We start from the raw sequence: 10,691 nt of genomic DNA on the forward strand, positions 1-10,691 counted from the left end.
CACCTCCAAAAGTATTGTTCAATTCTCAACTCATCTTGGTTTCACACTAGCTTGATTGTAAGCTGTAGAATCTACCAAGCTCTTGGTCGATTGACAGACATTTTAAGCCAATGAAACACAATTGTTTCGATTGGGTTGAGGGGTATATTGGTGCACAGGAAGTATAGCCATCAGAGTCTTAGTTTCATCTTTGTTGTTGCTCCACTGCCTGTAGGCCTAGACAGTGTTCGATGGAGACACATAGGAACACAAGAATGGCTCCACTGCCAATGAGCCTGGTCAGTACCATGGCGGAGTTACTTGCATCACCTCTTTTTGTAGGAAGCCTTTTTCTTCTTTCACCTTATTCATTTTCATTTTGAATTTTTTCACCTTTCATTTTTTCATTTTTTTCAACTGTTCATAGCACTTATTCATTTCATAGGTGGAAGAGGGATCCCAACTTATTGAGAGCAGAAGAGGTTGTTCCAGCAGATAATTAGTTTATTATACCTTTGACATGCCTGTTAAGGTTTTCCCCCTCACCTTACTCTACTTGACTTAGTTGAAAAGGGTTAACCCAAAAACAACTGACTAGAGTAGGTTATACTAGTTAGCGCGCAAGAGTTATGTTTTCACAAGGTTCACTTTTAACAGTACGTATTTTCCTTTAACATATCATGGACTCAAAGTAACAAGTTCTTCATAAAGAGGCAAGATGATAGATAACCAAGTAGTGATAACAGTACAAGGCCTCTTGTACTTTACCCAGCTTGTTCCAAGAGTGATACATGGTTTCATGCGAAACTAACCTATGTAAAAGCAAGCAAACAAACAAAAAATAAAGCAAAGCAAGAGCAAAAGAAAAAGTGAAAGCAAAGCTAGTAAGAAAACAAGCAAGCAAGCAAACAAAAAAACAAAGCAAGTAAGCAAATAAGCATGCAAGAAAACCAACTGAAGCAAACACTACTCCTACTCCTAAACTAATGGTACATGTGCTTGATCACGTGAAGCAATATTTCCAATGCAACCACCGGTGCATTGGTTGACCCATGTTGGTGAAGGCTTGGTCTATGAGCAACCCACATTGTGCGAACCAACAAGAAAGAAATATATAACAATGAAGACAACCACACTTCATGTTTCAAAGTGCCCACAGGACATAAGTGAGTGCAAGTGCATGACGAGTAGTGCATGGACTTCACATGGTGCTCTACGATACTGCATACAGCATCGAAGCATATGCACACTCTTGATTGTGACATGCAAGAAAATGAAAGAAGCAAAGATAACTTGCATCATGCAACATGCTTGCAATGTAATATTCCTCCAATGCATGAGTGATGGGATCATGCAATTCGAGTGGAGGAAGCACGATCTGTGTGTGAGATTGATCTTCAATGCATATAGATGGGTGATGAGGAGCCTTAAGTGATTGAACAATTTCCTGATCGAAAGTGAGACTAACACCAAGAGAGCGAAGACCTGACATAACCATTAGCTCAGCTGAAGTGCCTCGACAGTCTTGGGTGTTTCAACTTTATCGTCAGATAGATTGTCATAGACGGGTAGTTTCGAAAAATCGATTGCGATAGGATCATGATCACGATCAAATATGGAAGTAAATCGATCATGATAGCCATGATCAGAAAAATCAATGAATTCATAGACATCCTCATGATCTGATGAATCAAACAGAGGGGTACATGAAAAGAGAACAAATTCATCCTTTGTGTTTCTGAAAGAGGGAGATAAAATATCAAGTGGATTTTCAGCGAATAACTTATCCTCTACATTCTTGAATGATGGACCAACATTTGGTGTGTCCTTCGAGTGATCAACAATGGGTGCATCTGTGGATGAAGATACACATGTGAAATCATCGATGGAAGGTTCACCAAAGATGTCAAGAAAGAATGGAGGGGGCTCGAACAAAAGGGAGTCATCCTTCATCGAGTGTTGATGCTCAAGCTACCACTCATATTATTCATGAGTGACAATGCATGTTGGTTGTGCAACACCAACTCTATCAATGGCTTGCTCCTCATTCACAACAAGTGTAGAGTTCAAAACCGAAGAACACAAGACAATATCATCCAGAGGAATAGCCAAGCACAAAGACAGAGGTTGTGGAACAAAATGCATGGCAACTCGATGGACTCACAACCAAATATGTGTGAAAACTAAGCGAAGTGATGTTGGGAGGATGTGACAACTAAACAATTGTGTGAGCATGATCCTCAACATCACTCAGAAGTGGTGGAGTTGTTTGATGATGGGACGGCGGGTAATCACTCGTGATAGTGACTGCATCCATCTAAGATTGTGCAACTCCATCACTAAAGAATGTTGAGCGAGGCTTGATTTCAAAATTCTTCCTGGGACGAGCAAATTTCTTGATGCAATACTCGAATCGGTCCCAAAGGTAGAGGAATTTCATCTGGTTCCTCGGAGCTTGAAACTACAAGTCACGGAAGCACTACCAAAATTCCATAATCAATTCATGTGGAGCCTTCCGTTTCTATAGTAGTTTTTGGTCAAGATGGTCTATATCAAAATGATATAACGTGTCTTCAATGAGATCATAGAAGTGCTTAAGTGGGTGCACACTGTCAACTAGTAGGTTGCATAGCCATCAAAGTGGAGATTTTTGAAGTGCGTATGCAAGGAGCAAGCTAGCCTATTCATCAGAACACCATCTTCCTCATGAAGCATGGAAAGAATGTCATGTAAGTACTCTGTCTAAGCCACTTCGCCTTCACCATCATACATGTAAGTGGAGAAGAGATCGAAAATCTCCCTCATGATGGTGACATCTTCGTGTTTCAAAAAGCATCGTGGAGGGAGAAGAGTGCAAGAATCCATGTTAGATATGCAAAGGTTCAAAAATAGATGAGAGGACACAACTTGTCATCAGGCCTTTCTTCTAGCACCAGAAATGTTGATGGTGCTGGAACCACCAACATGTCAGGGGATCTCCCCAGTAAGAAGTCCCAATTAGACCTCAGACCATAGGAGTCCCAACAGTGGGTCGTATAGTAATGCCTTTACTGTGATTTCGCACAGAGGCAAGTAAAATAACTCTGTTGGTAACAAGGGTGTGACAGTTGCAGTGAGTCAACGAAGGTGCATGAGAGGTTCTAACACATGGGGGTTGAGATGAGTGTGCCACTTGGAAGCCTATGATAGCACTTAGCTTGGAAGGGGACAAATGAGCAAAGATACATCACAACATGGAAGGCAAGTTAGCGAGCAATCCAAAGTGATGGTTAAGCGAACAAAACATTTTAGAAATATTCATGAAACATGCTAGCTCTTGTTACATTAACAAATGTAAGTTCCAGTCATATAATACACCCATGTCCAACCACTAGTCTCGCTAGTAGAACATTACAACCACAACCACTTGCTCCTCCAAAGAGATGTACTAGCTCTGTGTAGTTGAGAAGCCAAGGCTCATTACAATATTGTCCAATCTCTTTCCAAGATAGTCTTATTGGAAGCTTGGCTAACCAAAAGCCTATACAATGAGTTATGAGGGACTAATTATAGCAAAGGGTGGGGTGACCCTTCACATTCTCCTTTGTGATAGTTCAACTACCCTCATGACTCTTCATCTACTCTATGACTGTTACATCCAACTATTGACAGTTGAATTACACTTGACAAAACATTACATTATAATGCACATGTACCCATGTGAGAGAAATGGCTTGAGCAAGCATTGCTAGACATCACTATGTCTTAGACAACCATGGAAGTCCAACTCCTCAACATCCTCATGCTGATCAATAGTAACATATTGATCCCGATATCACTAGTCCTTGATGGTGTCCGTGTGCTCCGTAGTGAGATCTATCTGGAACCTGACTCTTACCTCCATAGAATCTAGGTACACTGCTCGTGCTCCTCTACCCAACTCGTCTAAAAACATGTGCATCGTTGTCTTCAATGCGGAGGGCCCAACAGCATACTTGTGCATGATGTCTGCACTGATGGGCAAGTCTGGGTTGGTGGCAATGCACATCAACTTATCGAAGTATGAGTTAAGCTCTAGTTAGACCTGTGCCTTTGTCTTCACCTGGGTGAGAGTCCTAATAGATGGGATTACCTGTGCGTGCACTACAACATCCATACTCTTGAATACTCATGCATGGGAAGGCTATATGCTAGTGATGAGCTGTGGGAGCTCTTCATAGTTCCAGAACCGATTGAGGATACGTGCCTTCAGCTTGACCACATTGGCCCTCATCATCTTAGGCAAGTGAAGTGGGGCTCCCTTGTATTTTATCATCCATTTTTGCATGTCATCAACAGCAGCATGAAACTTCATCAAGATACGTGCTTTTCTAGCACATCGTTGCTACCATCCATTGAGATGGATGACTTCCTTATGCACGGTACCAAACTTGGAGTACGGCACTCACATAACTATGTCAAGGGACAATACTTCATCTATTATTGCCTTCTTTAGTTCAACTTGGGTGGATGCTGCCACCAACTCTCCTCCTTGCTTGGCCATCTGTAGTTCCTTCAACATTCACTCATTCTCGGCTATCAAAAAGGGAACACTTGAGCTAGTGGCTTCGGCATACACACTGGCTGCATCGGCTAAGGTTATTAGATGTTAGCAAACATCAATTACGATCATTGATTCCTCAACTTGCGCAAGAGATGTATGATCCTCTGGAGTTGACACTCTGCGAGACTGCACAACTCTATGTTGAGATTCATCAAATGAGATGTTGTGCATCTCTCCTTCTGCTGATCACCAAGGATCTCAGTTCCTCCTTGGTCACTTGAGACTTGATCATCATATAGATGTGGTAAAGTGGGTAAGTCGACCTCTTGGTGGTGAGGCATGAGGTCAGTGTCCTGTTCCAACTCTTGATGCTCCATGTCTGCATCCAACTATTGGAGTGATTTTTCTATCTCATGAGCAATGTCTTGCTCCTGTGATCATTCGCCATGTATGCCTGATGCCAGCTATTCTGATGAATCCACTACCAGTATAGGCATTGTTTCATTTGTTTGCACATGTTGCACCCCCTATTGTTCCTGCTTCTGGTGCGCTTCCCTCTCTTGTTTAGGTAGATCTTGTTCCTTCTGGAGTTGCTCTCTCGACTCATGCAACTCCTTCTCTTCTTCTTCCATTCTTCTCTTATCCCTTAGCCTTTGCCTAATTCACATGTCGCACTGGTGCCTCTTTGCCTCTATAGCCATAACTGTTTTCTCTACTAATGGATCTGCTCATAACTTGCAGCTTTTCTCCTCCTCCCTGCAATCGACAATCTTCCTCTTGTACTTTTCGCGCACCGGTATACTTTCCTCTAATACTACTACTACTGCTACTACTGGTGCTCTACGTGATGCTACTTCATGTTGCCTCGCTAACCACTCCATAGTGAAGCCGAACTGTTCATTGGGTCTGGAGAAACTGTAGAAATATCTCCATGGGTCCTCCTCGGCCCAATGAAATGCCCTGTGGATCCAGTTGAACTGTACTCTCATGTAGTGATCCATCATAATTCAATGTGGGTCATACAAATTGTAACTTCAAAGGTCGTATGGATACTTCTTCATCTATTCTGCTTCAACATCTGCTAGCTTGATACTCTGGATCTCATATAATCCAATCCGTAATGGAAGAGTTGGCCAAGGTGCCTTCTTCTTCTTATGCAGTCTAGATTTCAATCTTGCCGATATGTGATATGCTACTTCCTACATGACAAGTATGTCTAAGGAAAACTTTGGTATAACATGTAGAGCCTTCTCTACACTGAACATTTAGGTGAAGGTGTCAGATGGTGAGGCATACCAATCAGCAATGTCTATCAATGCCTCCATTTCTTCCTTTGACATGTAGGGTGGATGCTATTTGCATATCATCTTGGGTGACAAAATGATCAGACAACTGTGTGATTACTCCTTTGAAGTTGCTTTTGGACAACAACTTGAAATATGTGTTCACAGTAGTCTCTGTCGGTGACCATGTCCATTCCAAGCCTGGGATCTCCTGTTGGGCATAGATTGCATCTAAGATGTAGGCAGACATGTAAATATCTACATGCATACCTTCGGGTGACTGTCGAGCCTTCATTATTTATTCCTTCACCTGATGAGCCAACATGCCGGACCAGGTACATGATTTTCCTACTCTGGCCATTTGGTCCAATGCGATCACCCAACTTTGTGGGAATATTTCTGTGCTTTCTTGGCCATACAGTTGACATGAAAATATGACTAAGTATTGATACTCCTTCTGCAGTATCTTCATCTTGTAGATCTGGTTGGGTGTCAACCTAAATCAAGCTGACACCTTTACCTAGTTCTTCATAATGTCTCTGGAATTAGCACTGCTGTTGGGTAAGCTGAAGGGAATCTTCATGTTAGTCACGAGCTAAGACATCGTATACATATCATCATAATCTCATGCCCAGAAGGTTGCAAGCTTTGTCCCACTGACACTGCTCAAGGTCATCATCTCCGGATCAGTGTGAGAGATGATCGAGTGTATCATGTCCGCTTATGGGAACGTGAGGTATCTGCATGTAATCTGGTACAAGGAAAACTTGTGAATGTTCACATACACCTGATGGTATTTGAGATATTCATCAAAAGAGACTGCAAAGGATTCATTGACCTCTTGCTATTTCAGCTTGATGTCCTTATCTAGAAACAACATTGTATCTTCATAGATTGGTAGACATGCGGAAACCCATTAAACTACTGCTCCAGTTGCACTTTCGTCAGTGTATTTTGATCGCACTCTGTTGGAGGCCATTGATCCTACACTATTAAGAGGTGGATGAACACCTAAGAGATCTAGAGATAAGAAACATGCATGGCAAGAAATCTGTCAACGAAAACCAAAGCAAATTCAGGGAATGACATAACAAATACCTGGGGCGATGATAGGTAAGATTGCATAATTTCTTCCAGGAGGCTAGGTGACTGGCTGCCAAAACTACGCAAAAGGTAGTCTGGGCTATCTAGGAGGTAACACTGGCTATTGGGTTTGCACAATGTGCAATCCAGACTAGATGCTAGCTATTGGGATTGTGCAATGCCCAATTCCAGCTAGGAGTGACTACAAGCTCAAGGATTGCATTACGCAATTTTCTGGGCAAGTAGTCACTGTCCCTCATAAATGCACAAAATAGTCCTGGAGGACAATTCCTAGGAAGAAATGCACATTTCTGAAGAGGAATACAGGGCCTCCTTCCCTAGATTGCATAATGCTATCTTAGTGAAGTTAGAGTCTGGGCCATGGTTGGCCAGACCCGCCGATGGGCAACTAAAAGAAAATATGAAGGTGAATGCATGGCGACACGAAGTGAATGTAGAAGTGATTGATAGTGCATGCAAACATAAATGAAAGATTCAGTAAAAAGATTAACATGCATGTGGGTGAAGCGAGTCGCCGAGTCGATGACCGTGTTAGACTCCGTCTTGTATGTCAGTGTGAGATTGATTCTTCTTCAAAACCCTGTTTTGAAGAAGAAATCATTAAATGTGTTTTTTTAGAATATGTAATTTGTCAAAATGTTCCAAAGCTCTACAGTTCTTCAATGGCAGCAGTGTTAACAATACTACATTCTAGGAAGCATTCTCACCATCAAGGCTCGCCAGTTCCAGGTCCTCCCAGAGCCATTTCTCAGAAAGATGCCCAAGCCTTGAAGGTTGCATTGACCTTCTTTCCTATTCAGAAGGCTGGGAAGCTTCCTAATGATAATCCCATACCATGGAGAGGGAACTCTGCTTTGTCAGATGGTAATGATGTGGGTGCAGACCTTTCTTAAGGAATGTATGATGTAGGGGATCACATCAAATTTGGGTTACCCATGGATTTTACTGAAAATATTTTGTCTTAAATGGATGCTGCTCATCAACTAGGGGTAGCCCAGTCTTTCATCAGATGGATCACAGATTATTTGATCAACGCACATCCTTCAAGCAATGTATTGTATGTTCAGGTGGGAAATGCAAGCATTGATCATAAGTGTTGGGAAAGGCCTGAAAATATGAATGAGAAAAGGCCAACTCTCAGGGTAGATGCTTCAAGTCCTGGATCGGATGTAGCAGCAGAGACAACTGCAGCAATGGCATCTGCTTCATTAGTGTTCCGCAATACAGATTCTGCATACTCAGATATATTGATTCGTCATGCACAAGAATTGTTTCAGTTTGCTGACTCTTACCGAGGCTCCTATAGCAATAGCATACCTTCAGTTCAAGCCTTCTACAATTCTACTGGATATAAAGATGAGCTTCTGTGGGCAGCAGCCTAGCTTTATCATGCAACCCACAATGAATCATACTTGAACTACGTTTCAGTAGGGAATGGCGAAGATTTTTCCCAATGCTCCGATTTGGTTTAGCCGGGACAACAAACATGCTGGCGTGTAGGTTCTTCTTTCGAGAGTTCAATTTTTCGGGACAAAGACTATGACTTCTGCAGTTCGTTCTGATCTTGAACAATACAAAATGACAGCAGAAGCAATCATCTGTGTTCTTCTTCCTCATTCACCAACTTCGGCTCCCAATAGAACAGAGGGTGGACTCATATGGATAACACAATGGAATGCCATCCAACATTCCGTAAATTCTGCCTTACTTGCACTGACTACTTGTTAACGTCAAGAGTTGAGAACATGAAATGTGGAGACAAAAAAGACTTCACCCCACAGGATTTGCGCAAGTTTGCATTTTCTCAGGTGGATTATATTTTGGGTGAGAATCCAATGAGGATGAGTTATTTGGTAGGCTTTGGGGATAATTACCTAAAACAGGTCCACCATAGAGGTGCTGATACGTCCAAGGTGTATGATTGTAATAGTGGATATGTATGGTTCAATTCTAAATCTCCGAATCCGAATGTGGCAACAGGGGCATTAGTTGGAGGACCTTTTCAGAATGATAGTTTCATTGATATTAGATCCAATCCCATGCAAAATGAACCAAGCACTTACAATAGTGCTGCTTTGAATTGGAGTTTTGGGTACGCTACGCATCAGCTTGGGCGCACTACGCATCCAGGGTGCGCTACGCATCAGGCTGCCTTTCTCAAAACAAAATTTCTCGCGTGCTACGCATCAGGGTGGGTGCGCTAGCACCAGGGGTGCGCTATGCGTTGGGTAAAGCGCGCTGCGCACTGAGAATTTTTCCCAGAAACTTCATCAGCAAGCATTCAACTCCTCTTCTAATTCAATCAAACCACAACTTGGAGTATTTCCAGTGTTTTTTGTGGATGGGGATCCTCCAGCTTTAAAATCACCAACACGCATGGTCCGCTTTAGTAGAATGACAGGGATTGCTTTCTTGTCGTCTGAAAAAGCTGAATGTATCAAAATTGGAACGCAATTCTATCTTCAATCGAAGTATTGAAGAATGTGTGGAGCTGTTAGAACTTATGGGAGTTCCAGTTTTAAGAGTAAAGGATGAGGCTGAAAGCACTTTGTGCACAGATAAATAGAGAAGGCCAGGTGGATGCTTGTATTACAGTTGATAGTGATGCATTTCTCCATGGAGCTAAATGCATAATAAAGTGTCTCCAAGCAGACTGTAAAGAGCCCATTATAGAATGCTATAGGGCATCTGATATTGATATGATTCTTGGTTTGAAGAGGAAGCATCTAATAGCCCTGGCATTATTGGTAGGTTGTGACTATAATGCACACGGTGTACCAGGAAATGGGCTTAACACTGCAGTGAGCATAGTCCGCTTTTTCAAGGAGGATGAGATTCTGAACAAGCTTCATGATTTAGGCAAGGGGAATGCATCATCACCTTCAGAGATGGATACATCAGTATTGAACTATGTTGAACCAGAACTTCCTGGTGACATGCACACTAAAAGAGAGCACCATTGTTCTCATTGTGGGCACTTGGGGAAGAAAGGAGATCATATGAGGCTTGGTTGTGAGGCTTGCAAGACCCTTTACAATGAAGAAAGGTGTGTAGAAAAATCTCAAGGATTCAAGTGTGAATGTTCAGGCTGCCTGCAGGAAAAGAAGAGGAAAGCGACCTCCACTGGAAAGCAACTCAATATTACATCATATTTTAAGTCTACGAAAGGGCCAGTTATGTCAAAACATCAGGAAAATGGTCTATTCGCATCAGATAGTTTATGGCCGCATTGAGTTGTTTATATATAAGTCGTTGTTTTATGATAGAACCTTCTGCAGATGAATTAAAGATATCAGTAACGTGGCAATCGTGAAGGTATCAGATGAATTAAGCACATGGACAATGTAACGTGGCAATCGTTGCAATATGTGGGCATTCGATTCATCTAAAAGAGCATATGTGGCAGTTTGACCCATATTTTAGCAATTTCCATAAAGTGGCAAAGCGTATCTCCAGAAATTTGAGAGCAGTTGCAAAGTGGCATTCAAAGGTTCGATTGCCTATTTCTGTCTTCACGCTGGAATAATGGAAGGCTTTTCTATCTTTAAGAGCAGATGGAGGATTCTTTTCTATCTTCATGGCTTTAGTTGAAACAGCGCCCCTGTTTTTGGGTCGATCTGTTTTCTCCTAGAATAGTTTATTTAATGTATTAAAAAATCATTTGTAATGGGGAGTTAGAGAGGGAGAGAGTTATGAGCGCTGGTGGAGGAGAGAGAACAGAGCTTTCATTGTACAGATTTTGACAGAGATTTTAATTAAAAAATGCAGCTCTGACCCCTGAGATTCCTGTGGTATGAAATTTA

General features: G+C 42.0%; 2 pseudogenes; both read left to right on the forward strand.

Annotated features, from left to right (window-relative positions):
* Positions 1 to 7,550: 7,550 nt before the first annotated feature.
* Positions 7,551 to 9,092, forward strand: LOC149150725 (endoglucanase 10 pseudogene; annotated as a pseudogene).
* A 327-nt stretch (positions 9,093 to 9,419) lies between these two features.
* Positions 9,420 to 10,121, forward strand: LOC149150726 (flap endonuclease GEN-like 1 pseudogene; annotated as a pseudogene).
* The last annotated feature ends 570 nt before the right edge of the window (positions 10,122 to 10,691 follow it).

Source organism: Pinus tabuliformis, chromosome 9 (assembly GCF_031772625.1).
Source record: "Pinus tabuliformis cultivar Carrire ecotype Pingquan chromosome 9, CPIR1, whole genome shotgun sequence".
In the NCBI taxonomy this organism is placed as follows: Eukaryota; Viridiplantae; Streptophyta; class Pinopsida; order Pinales; family Pinaceae; genus Pinus; species Pinus tabuliformis.